Here is a 17500-nt window from a genome sequence, read left to right on the forward strand (position 1 = left end):
TAAGCTAAAAACCCATTCTGTCACGTCAAAATTCTGCAAACCTATTACATATTCAGTGCGTCGGCATAGAAGCACTTTTTAATGCCACTAAAATGCACAAGTAGTTAGACTGAAGATGCAACCTGAATGAGTTTACAGTATGTACTCCACTTTATTAATGATTAGTAATGAGAAAGTGAGGACTACAAGAGTATTGGAAAAGACTTTTTCCACTCTGAATGTAAAGCAGATTGTGTGACCATTGGCCAAAAACGAGCACGAAGGGACTCGAACCCTCAATCTTCTGATCCGAAGTCAGACGCCTTATCCATTAGGCCACGCGGTCATCCGTCCACCTGAGATGATTTTTATCATGTAGGTGGTATGCATGGATGGAGAACATATTATTGAAAGGTATTCAGGTTTACATCCCATAGTGTTCTTTCAGCTCTTTTCGCTGGAAGCACTTTTTTGGAATCTATATATTGAGAATTTTATGAGTACGATATGCTTTTGTTTTCCTTTTTTCATACAAACCTCTTTCCTCATGAGTTTAAAGCTCATTTGTATTCTCTACATAGCTCTGGAAGTTTCCAGACATGGAGTGAAACTGTTTTGAAAGTAGGACAAATTGCTCCTTCCTGCATATGCTAATTTTTCACACTCACATAGGTTGTATACGTTTTATGTATCCTGGCTTGACCTATTCAAGTAGCTGAAAGCCTGTCACCACCTCTAGAAACAAGATTCACACCAATCCAATTCAAATCATTTTTTCCAAAGGAATATGTTCTGGCCGGTCGAAAATGCATCTCACAAAAATAGGCATTTAAAAATCTACTTTGCAGTTTCAGAACACTAACATGACTGTGAAGTGTACACAAGTAAAATGGGACCGTTTCAAAGTACCTAATCCCTCATAAACTTCTGAGAGGAAGCATGTAATAAATCTACCTAATATTCTGGAAAAGAAAGAGGGAGGATTTTTGTTATCACCTCAGATGGGACTCGAACCCACAATCCCTAGCTTAGGAGGCCAGTGCCTTATCTACTAGGCCACTGAGGGACACATGCATAGCACTTTTCTAGAGGCATTATTTAAATGTATTCTATGGTCAGACACCGGTGTGTGCACACAGGGCATTTCTCACTTCTCTCTATAAGTAAACTTCCCATTTTCATCCTCTTCCATCCCCGACTTTAACGCTCTCTTCTATGCTATAATGGAGACTTTGCAATTTTAGCAAGTGGAGAGAAATTGGAGAACCACTTTCGACTCCACACTTCTTCTTCACTTACTTCTTTTCTCAATATACTGGGCTTAGAAAATGGTATCAAGCCATCCTTATCATCAGTAGGACACGGAAAGAGGCACTAAGTCTCCTAACCAAGTTCAACCACACTCTGCAACTTAACCATTGCACTACAAATTAGGCAACGGGGGCATTAGCAAAGGCAGCCAATGTGCCGATCCTTTATACATTTTGTGTAGTACTTTTCTTACTCGGAGGCAAAATCAGCACTTTAACTGCCCAAATCATACAGATTGTACACATGTACCACTCTATGCACACATAGGCACACACCTTGCAGTTCTTCTACACACACTTAAGCTAAAAACCCATTCTGTCACGTCAAAATTCTGCAAACCTATTACATATTCAGTGCGTCGGCATAGAAGCACTTTTTAATGCCACTAAAATGCACAAGTAGTTAGACTGAAGATGCAACCTGAATGAGTTTACAGTATGTACTCCACTTTATTAATGATTAGTACTGAGAAAGTGAGGACTACAAGAGTATTGGAAAAGACTTTTTCCACTCTGAATGTAAAGCAGATTGTGTGACCATTGGCCAAAAATGACCACGAAGGGACTCGAACCCTCAATCTTCTGATCCGAAGTCAGACGCCTTATCCATTAGGTCACGCGGTCATCCGTCCACCTGAGATGATTTTTATCATGTAGGTGGTATGCATGGATGGAGAACATATTATTGAAAGGTATTCAGGTTTACATCCCATAGTGTTCTTTCAGCTCTTTTCGCTGGAAGCACTTTTTTGGAATCTATATATTGAGAATTTTATGAGTACGATATGCTTTTGTTTTCCTTTTTCCATACAAACCTCTTTCCTCATGAGTTTAAAGCTCATTTGTATGCTCTACATAGCTCTGGACGTTTCGAGACGTGGAGTGAAACTGTTTTGAAAGTAGTACAAATTGCTCCTTCCTGCATATGCTAATTTTTCACACTCACATAGGTTGTATAAGTTTTATGAATCCTGGCTTGACCTATTCAAGTAGCTGAAAGCCTGTCACCACCTCTAGAAACAAGATTCACACCAATCCAATTCATATAATTTTTTCCAAAGGAATATGTTCTGGCCGGTCGAAAATGCATCTCACAAAAATAGGCATTTAAAAATCTACTTTGCAGTTTCAGAACACTAACATGACTGTGAAGTGTACACAAGTAAAATGGGACCGTTTCAAAGTACCTAATCCCTCATAAACTTCTGAGAGGAAGCATGTAATAAATCTACCTAATTTTCTGGAAAAGAAAGAGGGAGGATTTTTGTTATCTCCTCAGATGGGACTTGAACCCACAATCCCTGGCTTAGGAGGCCAGTGCCTTATCCATTAGGCCACTGAGGCACACATGCACAGCTCTTTTCTAGAGGCATTATTTAAATGTATTCTATGGTCAGACACCAGTGTGTGCACACAGGGCATTTCTCACTTCTCTCTATAAGTAAACTTCCCATTTTCATCCTCTTCCATCCCCGTCTTTAACGCTCTCTTCTATGCTATAATGGAGACTTTGCAATTTTAGCAAGTGGAGAGAAATTGGAGAACCACTTTCGACTCCACACTTCTTCTTCACTTACTTCTTTTCTCAATATACTGGGCTTAGAAAATGGTATCAAGCCATCCTTATCATCAGGAGGACACGGAAAGAGGCACTAAGTCTCCTAACCAAGTTCAACCACACTCTGCAACTTAACCATTGCACTACAAATTAGGCAACGGGGGCATCAGCAAAGGCAGCCAATGTGCCGATCCTTTATACATTTTGTGTAGTACTTTTCTTACTCGGAGGCAAAATCAGCACTTTAACTGCCCAAATCATACAGATTTTACACATGTAGCACTCTATGCACACATAGGCACACACCTTGCAGTTCTTCTACACACACTTAAGCTAAAAACCCATTCTGTCACGTCAAAATTCTGCAAACCTATTACATATTCAGTGCGTCGGCATAGAAGCACTTTTTAATGCCACTAAAATGCACAAGTAGTTAGACTGAAGATGCAACCTGAATGAGTTTACAGTGTGTACTCCACTTTATTAATGATTAGTAATGAGAAAGTGAGGACTACAAGAGTATTGGAAAAGACTTTTTCCACTCTGAATGTAAAGCAGATTGTGTGACCATTGGCCAAAAACGACCACGAAGGGACTCGAACCCTCAATCTTCTGATCCGAAGTCAGACGCCTTATCCATTAGGCCACGCGGTCATCCGTCCACCTGAGATGATTTTTATCATGTAGGTGGTATGCATGGATGGAGAACATATTATTGAAAGGTATTCAGGTTTACATCCCATAGTGTTCTTTCAGCTCTTTTCGCTGGAAGCACTTTTTTGGAATCTATATATTGAGAATTTTATGAGTACGATATGCTTTTGTTTTCCTTTTTCCATACAAACCTCTTTCCTCATGAGTTTAAAGCTCATTTGTATTCTCTACATAGCTCTGGAAGTTTCCAGACGTGGAGTGAAACTTTTTTGAAAGTAGGACAAATTGCTCCTTCCTGCATATGCTAATTTTTCACACTCACATAGGTTGTATACATTTTATGTATCCTGGCTTGACCTATTCAAGTAGCTGAAAGCCTGTCACCACCTCTAGAAACAAGATTCACACCAATCCAATTCAAATCATTTTTTCCAAAGGAATATGTTCTGGCCGGTCGAAAATGCATCTCACAAAAATAGGCATTTAAAAATCTACTTTGCAGTTTCAGAACACTAACATGACTGTGAAGTGTACACAAGTAAAATGGGACCGTTTCAAAGTACCTAATCCCTCATAAACTTCTGAGAGGAAGCATGTAATAAATCTACCTAATTTTCTGGAAAAGAAAGAGGGAGGATTTTTGTTATCACCTCAGATGGGACTTGAACCCACAATCCCTGGCTTAGGAGGCCAGTGCCTTATCCATTAAGCCACTGAGGCACACATGCATAGCTCTTTTCTAGAGGCATTATTTAAATGTATTCTATGGTCAGACACCGGTGTGTGCACACAGGGCATTTCTCACTTCTCTCTATAAGTAAACTTCCCATTTTCATCCTCTTCCATCCCCGACTTTAACGCTCTCTTCTATGCTATAATGGAGACTTTGCAATTTTAGCAAGTGGAGAGAAATTGGAGAACCACTTTCGACTCCACACTTCTTCTTCACTTACTTCTTTTCTCAATATACTGGGCTTAGAAAATGGTATCAAGCCATCCTTATCATCAGTAGGACACTGAAAGAGGCACTAAGTCTCCTAACCAAGTTCAACCACACTCTGCAACTTAACCATTGCACTACAAATTAGGCAACGGGGGCATCAGCAAAGGCAGCCAATGTGCCGATCCTTTATACATTTTGTGTAGTACTTTTCTTACTCGGAGGCAAAATCAGCACTTTAACTGCCCAAATCATATAGATTTTACACATGTAGCACTCTATGCACACATAGGCACACACCTTGCAGTTCTTCTACACACACTTAAGCTAAAAACCCATTCTGTCACGTCAAAATTCTGCAAACCTATTACATATTCAGTGCGTCGGCATAGAAGCACTTTTTAATGCCACTAAAATGCACAAGTAGTTAGACTGAAGATGCAACCTGAATGAGTTTACAGTATGTACTCCACTTTATTAATGATTAGTAATGAGAAAGTGAGGACTACAAGAGTATTGGAAAAGACTTTTTCCACTCTGAATGTAAAGCAGATTGTGTGACCATTGGCCAAAAACGACCACGAAGGGACTCGAACCCTCAATCTTCTGATCCGAAGTCAGACGCCTTCCTTATCCATTAGGCCACGCGGTCATCCGTCCACCTGAGATGATTTTTATCATGTAGGTGGTATGCATGGATGGAGAACATATTATTGAAAGGTATTCAGGTTTACATCCCATAGTGTTCTTTCAGCTCTTTTCGCTGGAAGCACTTTTTTGGAATCTATATATTGAGAATTTTATGAGTACGATATGCTTTTGTTTTCCTTTTTCCATACAAACCTCTTTCCTCATGAGTTTAAAGCTCATTTGTATGCTCTACATAGCTCTGGACGTTTCCAGACGTGGAGTGAAACTGTTTTGAAAGTAGTACAAATTGCTCCTTCCTGCATATGCTAATTTTTCACACTCACATAGGTTGTAGAAGTTTTATGAATCCTGGCTTGACCTATTCAAGTAGCTGAAAGCCTGTCACCACCTCTAGAAACAAGATTCACACCAATCCAATTCATATCATTTTTTCCAAAGGAATATGTTCTGGCCGGTCGAAAATGCATCTCACAAAAATAGGCATTTAAGAATCTACTTTGCAGTTTCAGAACACTAACATGACTGTGAAGTGTACACAAGTAAAATGGGACCGTTTCAAAGTACCTAATCCCTCATAAACTTCTGAGAGGAAGCATGTAATAAATCTACCTAATTTTCTGGAAAAGAAAGAGGGAGGATTTTTGTTATCACCTCAGATGGGACTTGACCCCACAATCCCTGGCTTAGGAGGCCAGTGCCTTATCCATTAGGCCACTGAGGCACACATGCATAGCTCTTTTCTAGAGGCATTATTTAAATGTATTCTATGGTCAGACACCGGTGTGTGCACACAGGGCATTTCTCACTTCTCTCTATAAGTAAACTTCCCATTTTCATCCTCTTCCATCCCCGACTTTAACGCTCTCTTCTATGCTATAATGGAGACTTTGCAATTTTAGCAAGTGGAGAGAAATTGGAGAACCACTTTCGACTCCACACTTCTTCTTCACTTACTTCTTTTCTCAATATACTGGGCTTAGAAAATGGTATCAAGCCATCCTTATCATCAGTAGGACACGGAAAGAGGCACTAAGTCTCCTAACCAAGTTCAACCACACTCTGCAACTTAACCATTGCACTACAAATTAGGCAACGGGGGCATCAGCAAAGGCAGCCAATGTGCCGATCCTTTATACATTTTGTGTAGTACTTTTCTTACTCGGAGGCAAAATCAGCACTTTAACTGCCCAAATCATACAGATTTTACACATGTACCACTCTATGCACACATAGGCACACACTGCGCAGTTCTTCTACACACACTTAAGCTAAAAACCCATTCTGTCACGTCAAAATTCTGCAAACCTATTACATATTCAGTGCGTCGGCATAGAAGCACTTTTTAATGCCACTAAAATGCACAAGTAGTTAGACTGAAGATGCAACCTGAATGAGTTTACAGTATGTACTCCACTTTATTAATGATTAGTACTGAGAAAGTGAGGACTACAAGAGTATTGAAAAAGACTTTTTCCACTCTGAATGTAAAGCAGATTGTGTGACCATTGGCCAAAAACGACCACGAAGGGACTCGAACCCTCAATCTTCTGATCCGAAGTCAGACGCCTTCCTTATCCATTAGGCCACGCGGTCATCCGTCCACCTGAGATGATTTTTATCATGTAGGTGGTATGCATGGATGGAGAACATATTATTGAAAGGTATTCAGGTTTACATCCCATAGTGTTCTTTCAGCTCTTTTCGCTGGAAGCACTTTTTTGGAATCTATATATTGAGAATTTTATGAGTACGATATGCTTTTGTTTTCCTTTTTCCATACAAACCTCTTTCCTCATGAGTTTAAAGCTCATTTGTATGCTCTACATAGCTCTGGACGTTTCCAGACGTGGAGTGAAACTGTTTTGAAAGTAGTACAAATTGCTCCTTCCTGCTTATGCTAATTTTTCACACTCACATAGGTTGTATAAGTTTTATGAATCCTGGCTTGACCTATTCAAGTAGCTGAAAGCCTGTCACCACCTCTAGAAACAAGATTCACACCAATCCAATTCATATCATTTTTTCCAAAGGAATATGTTCTGGCCGGTCGAAAATGCATCTCACAAAAATAGGCATTTAAGAATCTACTTTGCAGTTTCAGAACACTAACATGACTGTGAACTGTACACAAGTAAAATGGGACCGTTTCAAAGTACCTAATCCCTCATAAACTTCTGAGAGGAAGCATGTAATAAATCTACCTAATTTTCTGGAAAAGAAAGAGGGAGGATTTTTGTTATCACCTCAGATGGGACTTGACCCCACAATCCCTGGCTTAGGAGGCCAGTGCCTTATCCATTAGGCCACTGAGGCACACATGCATAGCTCTTTCCTAGAGGCATTATTTAAATGTATTCTATGGTCAGACACCGGTGTGAGCACACAAGGCATTTCTCACTTCTCTCTATAAGTAAACTTCCCATTTTCATCCTCTTCCATCCCCGACTTTAACGCTCTCTTCTATGCTACAATGGAGACTTTGCAATTTTAGCAAGTGGAGAGAAATTGGAGAACCACTTTCGACTCCACACTTCTTCTTCACTTACTTCTTTTCTCAATATACTGGGCTTAGAAAATGGTATCAAGCCATCCTTATCATCAGTAGGACACGGAAAGAGGCACTAAGTCTCCTAACCAAGTTCAACCACACTCTGCAACTTAACCATTGCACTACAAATTAGGCAACGGGGGCATCAGCAAAGGCAGCCAATGTGCCGATCCTTTATACATTTTGTGTAGTACTTTTCTTACTCAGAGGCAAAATCAGCACTTTAACTGCCCAAATCATACAGATTTTACACATGTAGCACTCTATGCACACATAGGCACACACTGCGCAGTTCTTCTACACACACTTAAGCTAAAAACCCATTCTGTCACGTCAAAATTCTGCAAACCTATTACATATTCAGTGCGTCGGCATAGAAGCACTTTTTAATGCCACTAAAATGCACAAGTAGTTAGACTGAAGATGCAACCTGAATGAGTTTACAGTATGTACTCCACTTTATTAATGATTAGTAATGAGAAAGTGAGGACTACAAGAGTATTGGAAAAGACTTTTTCCACTCTGAATGTAAAGCAGATTGTGTGACCATTGGCCAAAAACGACCACGAAGGGACTCGAACCCTCAATCTTCTGATCCGAAGTCAGACGCCTTCCTTATCCATTAGGCCACGCGGTCATCCGTCCACCTGAGATGATTTTTATCATGTAGGTGGTATGCATGGATGGAGAACATATTATTGAAAGGTATTCAGGTTTACATCCCATAGTGTTCTTTCAGCTCTTTTCGCTGGAAGCACTTTTTTGGAATCTATATATTGAGAATTTTATGAGTACGATATGCTTTTGTTTTCCTTTTTCCATACAAACCTCTTTCCTCATGAGTTTAAAGCTCATTTGTATGCTCTACATAGCTCTGGACGTTTCCAGACGTGGAGTGAAACTGTTTTGAAAGTAGTACAAATTGCTCCTTCCTGCTTATGCTAATTTTTCACACTCACATAGGTTGTATAAGTTTTATGAATCCTGGCTTGACCTATTCAAGTAGCTGAAAGCCTGTCACCACCTCTAGAAACAAGATTCACACCAATCCAATTCATATCATTTTTTCCAAAGGAATATGTTCTGGCCGGTCGAAAATGCATCTCACAAAAATAGGCATTTAAGAATCTACTTTGCAGTTTCAGAACACTAACATGACTGTGAAGTGTACACAAGTAAAATGGGACCGTTTCAAAGTACCTAATCCCTCATAAACTTCTGAGAGGAAGCATGTAATAAATCTACCTAATTTTCTGGAAAAGAAAGAGGGAGGATTTTTGTTATCACCTCAGATGGGACTTGACCCCACAATCCCTGGCTTAGGAGGCCAGTGCCTTATCCATTAGGCCACTGAGGCACACATGCATAGCTCTTTCCTAGAGGCATTATTTAAATGTATTCTATGGTCAGACACCGGTGTGAGCACACAAGGCATTTCTCACTTCTCTCTATAAGTAAACTTCCCATTTTCATCCTCTTCCATCCCCGACTTTAACGCTCTCTTCTATGCTATAATGGAGACTTTGCAATTTTAGCAAGTGGAGAGAAATTGGAGAACCACTTTCGACTCCACACTTCTTCTTCACTTACTTCTTTTCTCAATATACTGGGCTTAGAAAATGGTATCAAGCCATCCTTATCATCAGTAGGACACGGAAAGAGGCACTAAGTCTCCTAACCAAGTTCAACCACACTCTGCAACTTAACCATTGCACTACAAATTAGGCAACGGGGGCATCAGCAAAGGCAGCCAATGTGCCGATCCTTTATACATTTTGTGTAGTACTTTTCTTACTCAGAGGCAAAATCAGCACTTTAACTGCCCAAATCATACAGATTTTACACATGTAGCACTCTATGCACACATAGGCACACACTGCGCAGTTCTTCTACACACACTTAAGCTAAAAACCCATTCTGTCACGTCAAAATTCTGCAAACCTATTACATATTCAGTGCGTCGGCATAGAAGCACTTTTTAATGCCACTAAAATGCACAAGTAGTTAGACTGAAGATGCAACCTGAATGAGTTTACAGTATGTACTCCACTTTATTAATGATTAGTAATGAGAAAGTGAGGACTACAAGAGTATTGGAAAAGACTTTTTCCACTCTGAATGTAAAGCAGATTGTGTGACCATTGGCCAAAAACGACCACGAAGGGACTCGAACCCTCAATCTTCTGATCCGAAGTCAGACGCCTTCCTTATCCATTAGGCCACGCGGTCATCCGTCCACCTGAGATGATTTTTATCATGTAGGTGGTATGCATGGATGGAGAACATATTATTGAAAGGTATTCAGGTTTACATCCCATAGTGTTCTTTCAGCTCTTTTCGCTGGAAGCACTTTTTTGGAATCTATATATTGAGAATTTTATGAGTACGATATGCTTTTGTTTTCCTTTTTCCATACAAACCTCTTTCCTCATGAGTTTAAAGCTCATTTGTATGCTCTACATAGCTCTGGACGTTTCCAGACGTGGAGTGAAACTGTTTTGAAAGTAGTACAAATTGCTCCTTCCTGCATATGCTAATTTTTCACACTCACATAGGTTGTATAAGTTTTATGAATCCTGGCTTGACCTATTCAAGTAGCTGAAAGCCTGTCACCACCTCTAGAAACAAGATTCACACCAATCCAATTCATATCATTTTTTCCAAAGGAATATGTTCTGGCCGGTCGAAAATGCATCTCACAAAAATAGGCATTTAAGAATCTACTTTGCAGTTTCAGAACACTAACATGACTGTGAAGTGTACACAAGTAAAATGGGACCGTTTCAAAGTACCTAATCCCTCATAAACTTCTGAGAGGAAGCATGTAATAAATCTACCTAATTTTCTGGAAAAGAAAGAGGGAGGATTTTTGTTATCACCTCAGATGGGACTGGACCCCACAATCCCTGGCTTAGGAGGCCAGTGCCTTATCCATTAGGCCACTGAGGCACACATGCATAGCTCTTTTCTAGAGGCATTATTTAAATGTATTCTATGGTCAGACACCGGTGTGTGCACACAGGGCATTTCTCACTTCTCTCTATAAGTAAAGTTCCCATTTTCATCCTCTTCCATCCCCGACTTTAACACTCTCTTCTATGCTATAATGGAGACTTTGCAATTTTAGCAAGTGGAGAGAAATTGGAGAACCACTTTCGACTCCACACTTCTTCTTCACTTACTTCTTTTCTCAATATACTGGGCTTAGAAAATGGTATCAAGCCATCCTTATCATCAGTAGGACACGGAAAGAGGCACTAAGTCTCCTAACCAAGTTCAACCACACTCTGCAACTTAACCATTGCACTACAAATTAGGCAACGGGGGCATCAGCAAAGGCAGCCAATGTGCCGATCCTTTATACATTTTGTGTAGTACTTTTCTTACTCAGAGGCAAAATCAGCACTTTAACTGCCCAAATCATACAGATTTTACACATGTAGCACTCTATGCACACATAGGCACACACTGCGCAGTTCTTCTACACACACTTAAGCTAAAAACCCATTCTGTCACGTCAAAATTCTGCAAACCTATTACATATTCAGTGCGTCGGCATAGAAGCACTTTTTAATGCCACTAAAATGCACAAGTAGTTAGACTGAAGATGCAACCTGAATGAGTTTACAGTATGTACTCCACTTTATTAATGATTAGTACTGAGAAAGTGAGGACTACAAGAGTATTGGAAAAGACTTTTTCCACTCTGAATGTAAAGCAGATTGTGTGACCATTGGCCAAAAACGACCACGAAGGGACTCGAACCCTCAATCTTCTGATCCGAAGTCAGACGCCTTCCTTATCCATTAGGCCACGCGGTCATCCGTCCACCTGAGATGATTTTTATCATGTAGGTGGTATGCATGGATGGAGAACATATTATTGAAAGGTATTCAGGTTTACATCCCATAGTGTTCTTTCAGCTCTTTTCGCTGGAAGCACTTTTTTGGAATCTATATATTGAGAATTTTATGATTACGATATGCTTTTGTTTTCCTTTTTCCATACAAACCTCTTTCCTCATGAGTTTAAAGCTCATTTGTATGCTCTACATAGCTCTGGACGTTTCCAGACGTGGAGTGAAACTGTTTTGAAAGTAGTACAAATTGCTCCTTCCTGCATATGCTAATTTTTCACACTCACATAGGTTGTATAAGTTTTATGAATCCTGGCTTGACCTATTCAAGTAGCTGAAAGCCTGTCACCACCTCTAGAAACAAGATTCACACCAATCCAATTCATATCATTTTTTCCAAAGGAATATGTTCTGGCCGGTCGAAAATGCATCTCACAAAAATAGGCATTTAAAAATATACTTTGCAGTTTCAGAACCCTAACATGACTGTGAAGTGTACACAAGTAAAACGGGACAGTTTCAAAGTACCTAATCCCTCATAAACTTCTGAGAGGAAGCATGTAATAAATCTACCAAATTTTCTGGAAAAGAAAGAGGGAGGATTTTTGTTATCACCTCAGATGGGACTTGAACCCACAATCCCTGGCTTAGGAGGCCAGTGTCTTATCCATTAGGCCACTGAGGCACACATGCATAGCTCTTTTCTAGAGGCATTATTTAAATGTATTCTATGGTCAGACACCGGTGTGTGCACACAGGGCATTTCTCACTTCTCTCTAAAAGTAAACTTCCCATTTTCATCCTCTTCCATCCCCGACTTTAACGCTCTCTTCTATGCTATAATGGAGACTTTGCAATTTTAGCAAGTGGAGAGAAATTGGAGAACCACTTTCGACTCCACACTTCTTCTTCACTTACTTCTTTTCTCAATATACTGGGCTTAGAAAATGGTATCAAGCCATCCTTATCATCAGTAGGACACGGAAAGAGGCACTAAGTCTCCTAACCAAGTTCAACCACACTCTGCAACTTAACCATTGCACTACAAATTAGGCAACGGGGGCATCAGCAAAGGCAGCCAATGTGCCGATCCTTTATACATTTTGTGTAGTACTTTTCTTACTCAGAGGCAAAATCAGCACTTTAACTGCCCAAATCATACAGATTTTACACATGTAGCACTCTATGCACACATAGGCACACACTGCGCAGTTCTTCTACACACACTTAAGCTAAAAACCCATTCTGTCACGTCAAAATTCTGCAAACCTATTACATATTCAGTGCGTCGGCATAGAAGCACTTTTTAATGCCACTAAAATGCACAAGTAGTTAGACTGAAGATGCAACCTGAATGAGTTTACAGTATGTACTCCACTTTATTAATGATTAGTAATGAGAAAGTGAGGACTACAAGAGTATTGGAAAAGACTTTTTCCACTCTGAATGTAAAGCAGATTGTGTGACCATTGGCCAAAAACGACCACGAAGGGACTCGAACCCTTAATCTTCTGATCCGAAGTCATACACCTTATTCATTAGGCCACGCGGTCATCCGTCCACCTGAGATGATTTTTATCATGTAGGTGGTATGCATGGATGGAGAACATATTATTGAAAGGTATTCAGGTTTACATCCCATAGTGTTCTTTCAGCTCTTTTCGCTGGAAGCACTTTTTTGGAATCTATATATTGAGAATTTTATGAGTACGATATGCTTTTGTTTTCCTTTTTCCATACAAACCTCTTTCCTCATGAGTTTAAAGCTCATTTGTATTCTCTACATAGCTCTGGAAGTTTCCAGACGTGGAGTGAAACTGTTTTGAAAGTAGGACAAATTGCTCCTTCCTGCATATGCTAATTTTTCACACTCACATAGGTTGTATACGTTTTATGTATCCTGGCTTGACCTATTCAAGTAGCTGAAAGCCTGTCACCACCTCTAGAAACAAGATTCACACCAATCCAATTCAAAGCATTTTTTCCAAAGGAATATGTTCTGGCCGGTCGAAAATGCATCTCACAAAAATAGGCATTTAAAAATCTACTTTGCAGTTTCAGAACACTAACATGACTGTGAAGTGTACACAAGTAAAATGGGACCGTTTCAAAGTACCTAATCCCTCATAAACTTCTGAGAGGAAGCATGTAATAAATCTACCTAATATTCTGGAAAAGAAAGAGGGAGGATTTTTGTTATCACCTCAGATGGGACACGAACCCACAATCCCTGGCTTAGGAGGCCAGTGCCTTATCCATTAGGCCACTGAGGCACACATGCATAGCTCTTTTCTAGAGGCATTATTTAAATGTATTCTATGGTCAGACACCGGTGTGTGCACACAGGGCATTTCTCACTTCTCTCTATAAGTAAACTTCCCATTTTCATCCTCTTCCATCCCCGACTTTAACGCTCTCTTCTATGCTATAATGGAGACTTTGCAATTTTAGCAAGTGGAGAGAAATTGGAGAACCACTTTCGACTCCACACTTCTTCTTCACTTACTTCTTTTCTCAATATACTGGGCTTAGAAAATGGTATCAAGCCATCCTTATCATCAGTAGGACACGGAAAGAGGCACTAAGTCTCCTAACCAAGTTCAACCACACTCTGCAACTTAACCATTGCACTACAAATTAGGCAACGGGGGCATCAGCAAAGGCAGCCAATGTGCCGATCCTTTATACATTTTGTGTAGTACTTTTCTTACTCGGAGGCAAAATCAGCACTTTAACTGCCCAAATCATACAGATTTTACACATGTAGCACTCTATGCACACATACGCACACACTGCGCAGTTCTTCTACACACACTTAAGCTAAAAACCCATTCTGTCACGTCAAAATTCTGCAAACCTATTACATATTCAGTGCGTCGGCATAGAAGCACTTTTTAATGCCACTAAAATGCACAAGTAGTTAGACTGAAGATGCAACCTGAATGAGTTTACAGTATGTACTCCACTTTATTAATGATTAGTAATGAGAAAGTGAGGACTACAAGAGTATTGGAAAAGACTTTTTCCACTCTGAATGTAAAGCAGATTGTGTGACCATTGGCCAAAAACGACCACGAAGGGACTCGAACCCTCAATCTTCTGATCCGAAGTCAGACGCCTTATCCATTAGGCCACGCGGTCATCCGTCCACCTGAGATGATTTTTATCATGTAGGTGGTATGCATGGATGGAGAACATATTATTGAAAGGTATTCAGGTTTACATCCCATAGTGTTCTTTCAGCTCTTTTCGCTGGAAGCACTTTTTTGGAATCTATATATTGAGAATTTTATGAGTACGATATGCTTTTGTTTTCCTTTTTCCATACAAACCTCTTTCCTCATGAGTTTAAAGCTCATTTGTATGCTCTACATAGCTCTGGACGTTTCCAGACGTGGAGTGAAACTGTTTTGAAAGTAGTACAAATTGCTCCTTCCTGCATATGCTAATTTTTCACACTCACATAGGTTGTATAAGTTTTATGAATCCTGGCTTGACCTATTCAAGTAGCTGAACGCCTGTCACCACCTCTAGAAACAAGATTCACACCAATCCAATTCATATCATTTTTTCCAAAGGAATATGTTCTGGCCGGTCGAAAATGCATCTCACAAAAATAGGCATTTAAAAATCTACTTTGCAGTTTCAGAACACTAACATGACTGTGAAGTGTACACAAGTAAAATGGGACCGTTTCAAAGTACCTAATCCCTCATAAACTTCTGAGAGGAAGCATGTAATAAATCTACCTAATTTTCAAGAAAAGAAAGAGGGAGGATTTTTGTTATCACCTCAGATGGGACTTGAACCCACAATCCCTGGCTTAGGAGGCCAGTGCCTAATCCATTAGGCCACTGAGGCACACATGCATAGCTCTTTTCTAGAGGCATTATTTAAATGTATTCTATGGTCAGACACCGGTGTGTGCACACAGGGCATTTCTCACTTCTCTCTATAAGTAAACTTCCCATTTTCATCCTCTTCCATCCCCGACTTTAACGCTCTCTTCTATGCTATAATGGAGACTTTGCAATTTTAGCAAGTGGAGAGAAATTGGAGAACCACTTTCGACTCCACACTTCTTCTTCACTTACTTCTTTTCTCAATATACTGGGCTTAGAAAATGGTATCAAGCCATCCTTATCATCAGTAGGACACGGAAAATGCACTAAGTCTCCTAACCAAGTTCAACCACACTCTGCAACTTAACCATTGCACTACAAATTAGGCAACGGGGGCATCAGCAAAGGCAGCCAATGTGCCGATCCTTTATACATTTTGTGTAGTACTTTTCTTACTCGGAGGCAAAATCAGCACTTTAACTGCCCAACTCATACAGATTTTACACATGTAGCACTCTATGCACACATAGGCACACACTGCGCAGTTCTTCTACACACACTTAAGCTAAAAACCCATTCTGTCACGTCAAAATTCTGCAAACCTATTACATATTCAGTGCGTCGGCATAGAAGCACTTTTTAATGCCACTAAAATGCACAAGTAGTTAGACTGAAGATGCAACCTGAATGAGTTTACAGTATGTACTCCACTTTATTAATGATTAGTAATGAGAAAGTGAGGACTACAAGAGTATTGGAAAAGACTTTTTCCACTCTGAATGTAAAGCAGATTGTGTGACCATTGGCCAAAAACGACCACGAAGGGACTCGAACCCTCAATCTTCTGATCCGAAGTCAGACGCCTTACCCATTAGGCCACGCGGTCATCCGTCCACCTGAGATGATTTTTATCATGTAGGTGGTATGCATGGATGGAGAACATATTATTGAAAGGTATTCAGGTTTACATCCCATAGTGTTCTTTCAGCTCTTTTCGCTGGAAGCACTTTTTTGGAATCTATATATTGAGAATTTTATGAGTACGATATGCTTTTGTTTTCCTTTTTCCATACAAACCTCTTTCCTCATGAGTTTAAAGCTCATTTGTATTCTCTACATAGCTCTGGAAGTTTCCAGACGTGGAGTGAAACTGTTTTGAAAGTAGGACAAATTGCTCCTTCCTGCATATGCTAATTTTTCACACTCACATAGGTTGTATACATTTTATGTATCCTGGCTTGACCTATTCAAGTAGCTGAAAGCCTGTCACCACCTCTAGAAACAAGATTCACACCAATCCAATTCAAATCATTTTTTCCAAAGGAATATGTTCTGGCCGGTCGAAAATGCATCTCACAAAAATAGGCATTTAAAAATATACTTTGCAGTTTCAGAACCCTAACATGACTGTGAAGTGTACACAAGTAAAACGGGACAGTTTCAAAGTACCTAATCCCTCATAAACTTCTGAGAGGAAGCATGTAATAAATCTACCAAATTTTCTGGAAAAGAAAGAGGGAGGATTTTTGTTATCACCTCAGATGGGACTTGAACCCACAATCCCTGGCTTAGGAGGCCAGTGTCTTATCCATTAGGCCACTGAGGCACACATGCATAGCTCTTTTCTAGAGGCATTATTTAAATGTATTCTATGGTCAGACACCGGTGTGTGCACACAGGGCATTTCTCACTTCTCTCTAAAAGTAAACTTCCCATTTTCATCCTCTTCCATCCCCGACTTTAACGCTCTCTTCTATGCTATAATGGAGACTTTGCAATTTTAGCAAGTGGAGAGAAATTGGAGAACCACTTTCGACTCCACACTTCTTCTTCACTTACTTCTTTTCTCAATATACTGGGCTTAGAAAATGGTATCAAGCCATCCTTATCATCAGTAGGACACGGAAAGAGGCACTAAGTCTCCTAACCAAGTTCAACCACACTCTGCAACTTAACCATTGCACTACAAATTAGGCAACGGGGGCATCAGCAAAGGCAGCCAATGTGCCGATCCTTTATACATTTTGTGTAGTACTTTTCTTACTCGGAGGCAAAATCAGCACTTTAACTGCCCAAATCATACAGATTTTACACATGTAGCACTCTATGCACACATAGGCACACACCTTGCAGTTCTTCTACACACACTTAAGCTAAAAACC

General features: G+C 40.0%; 5 non-coding genes across 5 annotated transcripts; all 5 read right to left on the reverse strand.

Moving 5' to 3' along the window:
- Window positions 1-3428: 3428 nt before the first annotated feature.
- TRNAR-UCG (transfer RNA arginine (anticodon UCG)) lies at window positions 3429-3501 on the reverse strand. The gene has a single exon. It is a non-coding gene; the product is annotated as a tRNA-Arg (tRNA).
- Window positions 3502-4148: 647 nt separating this feature from the next.
- On the reverse strand, window positions 4149-4221 carry TRNAR-CCU (transfer RNA arginine (anticodon CCU)). The gene has a single exon. It is a non-coding gene; the product is annotated as a tRNA-Arg (tRNA).
- A 10343-nt stretch (window positions 4222-14564) lies between these two features.
- On the reverse strand, window positions 14565-14637 carry TRNAR-UCG (transfer RNA arginine (anticodon UCG)). The gene has a single exon. It is a non-coding gene; the product is annotated as a tRNA-Arg (tRNA).
- A 647-nt stretch (window positions 14638-15284) lies between these two features.
- TRNAR-CCU (transfer RNA arginine (anticodon CCU)) lies at window positions 15285-15357 on the reverse strand. The gene has a single exon. It is a non-coding gene; the product is annotated as a tRNA-Arg (tRNA).
- Window positions 15358-16151: 794 nt separating this feature from the next.
- TRNAR-UCG (transfer RNA arginine (anticodon UCG)) lies at window positions 16152-16224 on the reverse strand. Its single transcript has one exon. It is a non-coding gene; the product is annotated as a tRNA-Arg (tRNA).
- Between the last annotated feature and the right edge of the window lie 1276 nt (window positions 16225-17500).

The sequence above is a fragment of the Triturus cristatus genome, chromosome 4_1 (genome assembly GCF_964204655.1).
Source record: "Triturus cristatus chromosome 4_1, aTriCri1.1, whole genome shotgun sequence".
Taxonomy (NCBI): Eukaryota; Metazoa; Chordata; class Amphibia; order Caudata; family Salamandridae; genus Triturus; species Triturus cristatus.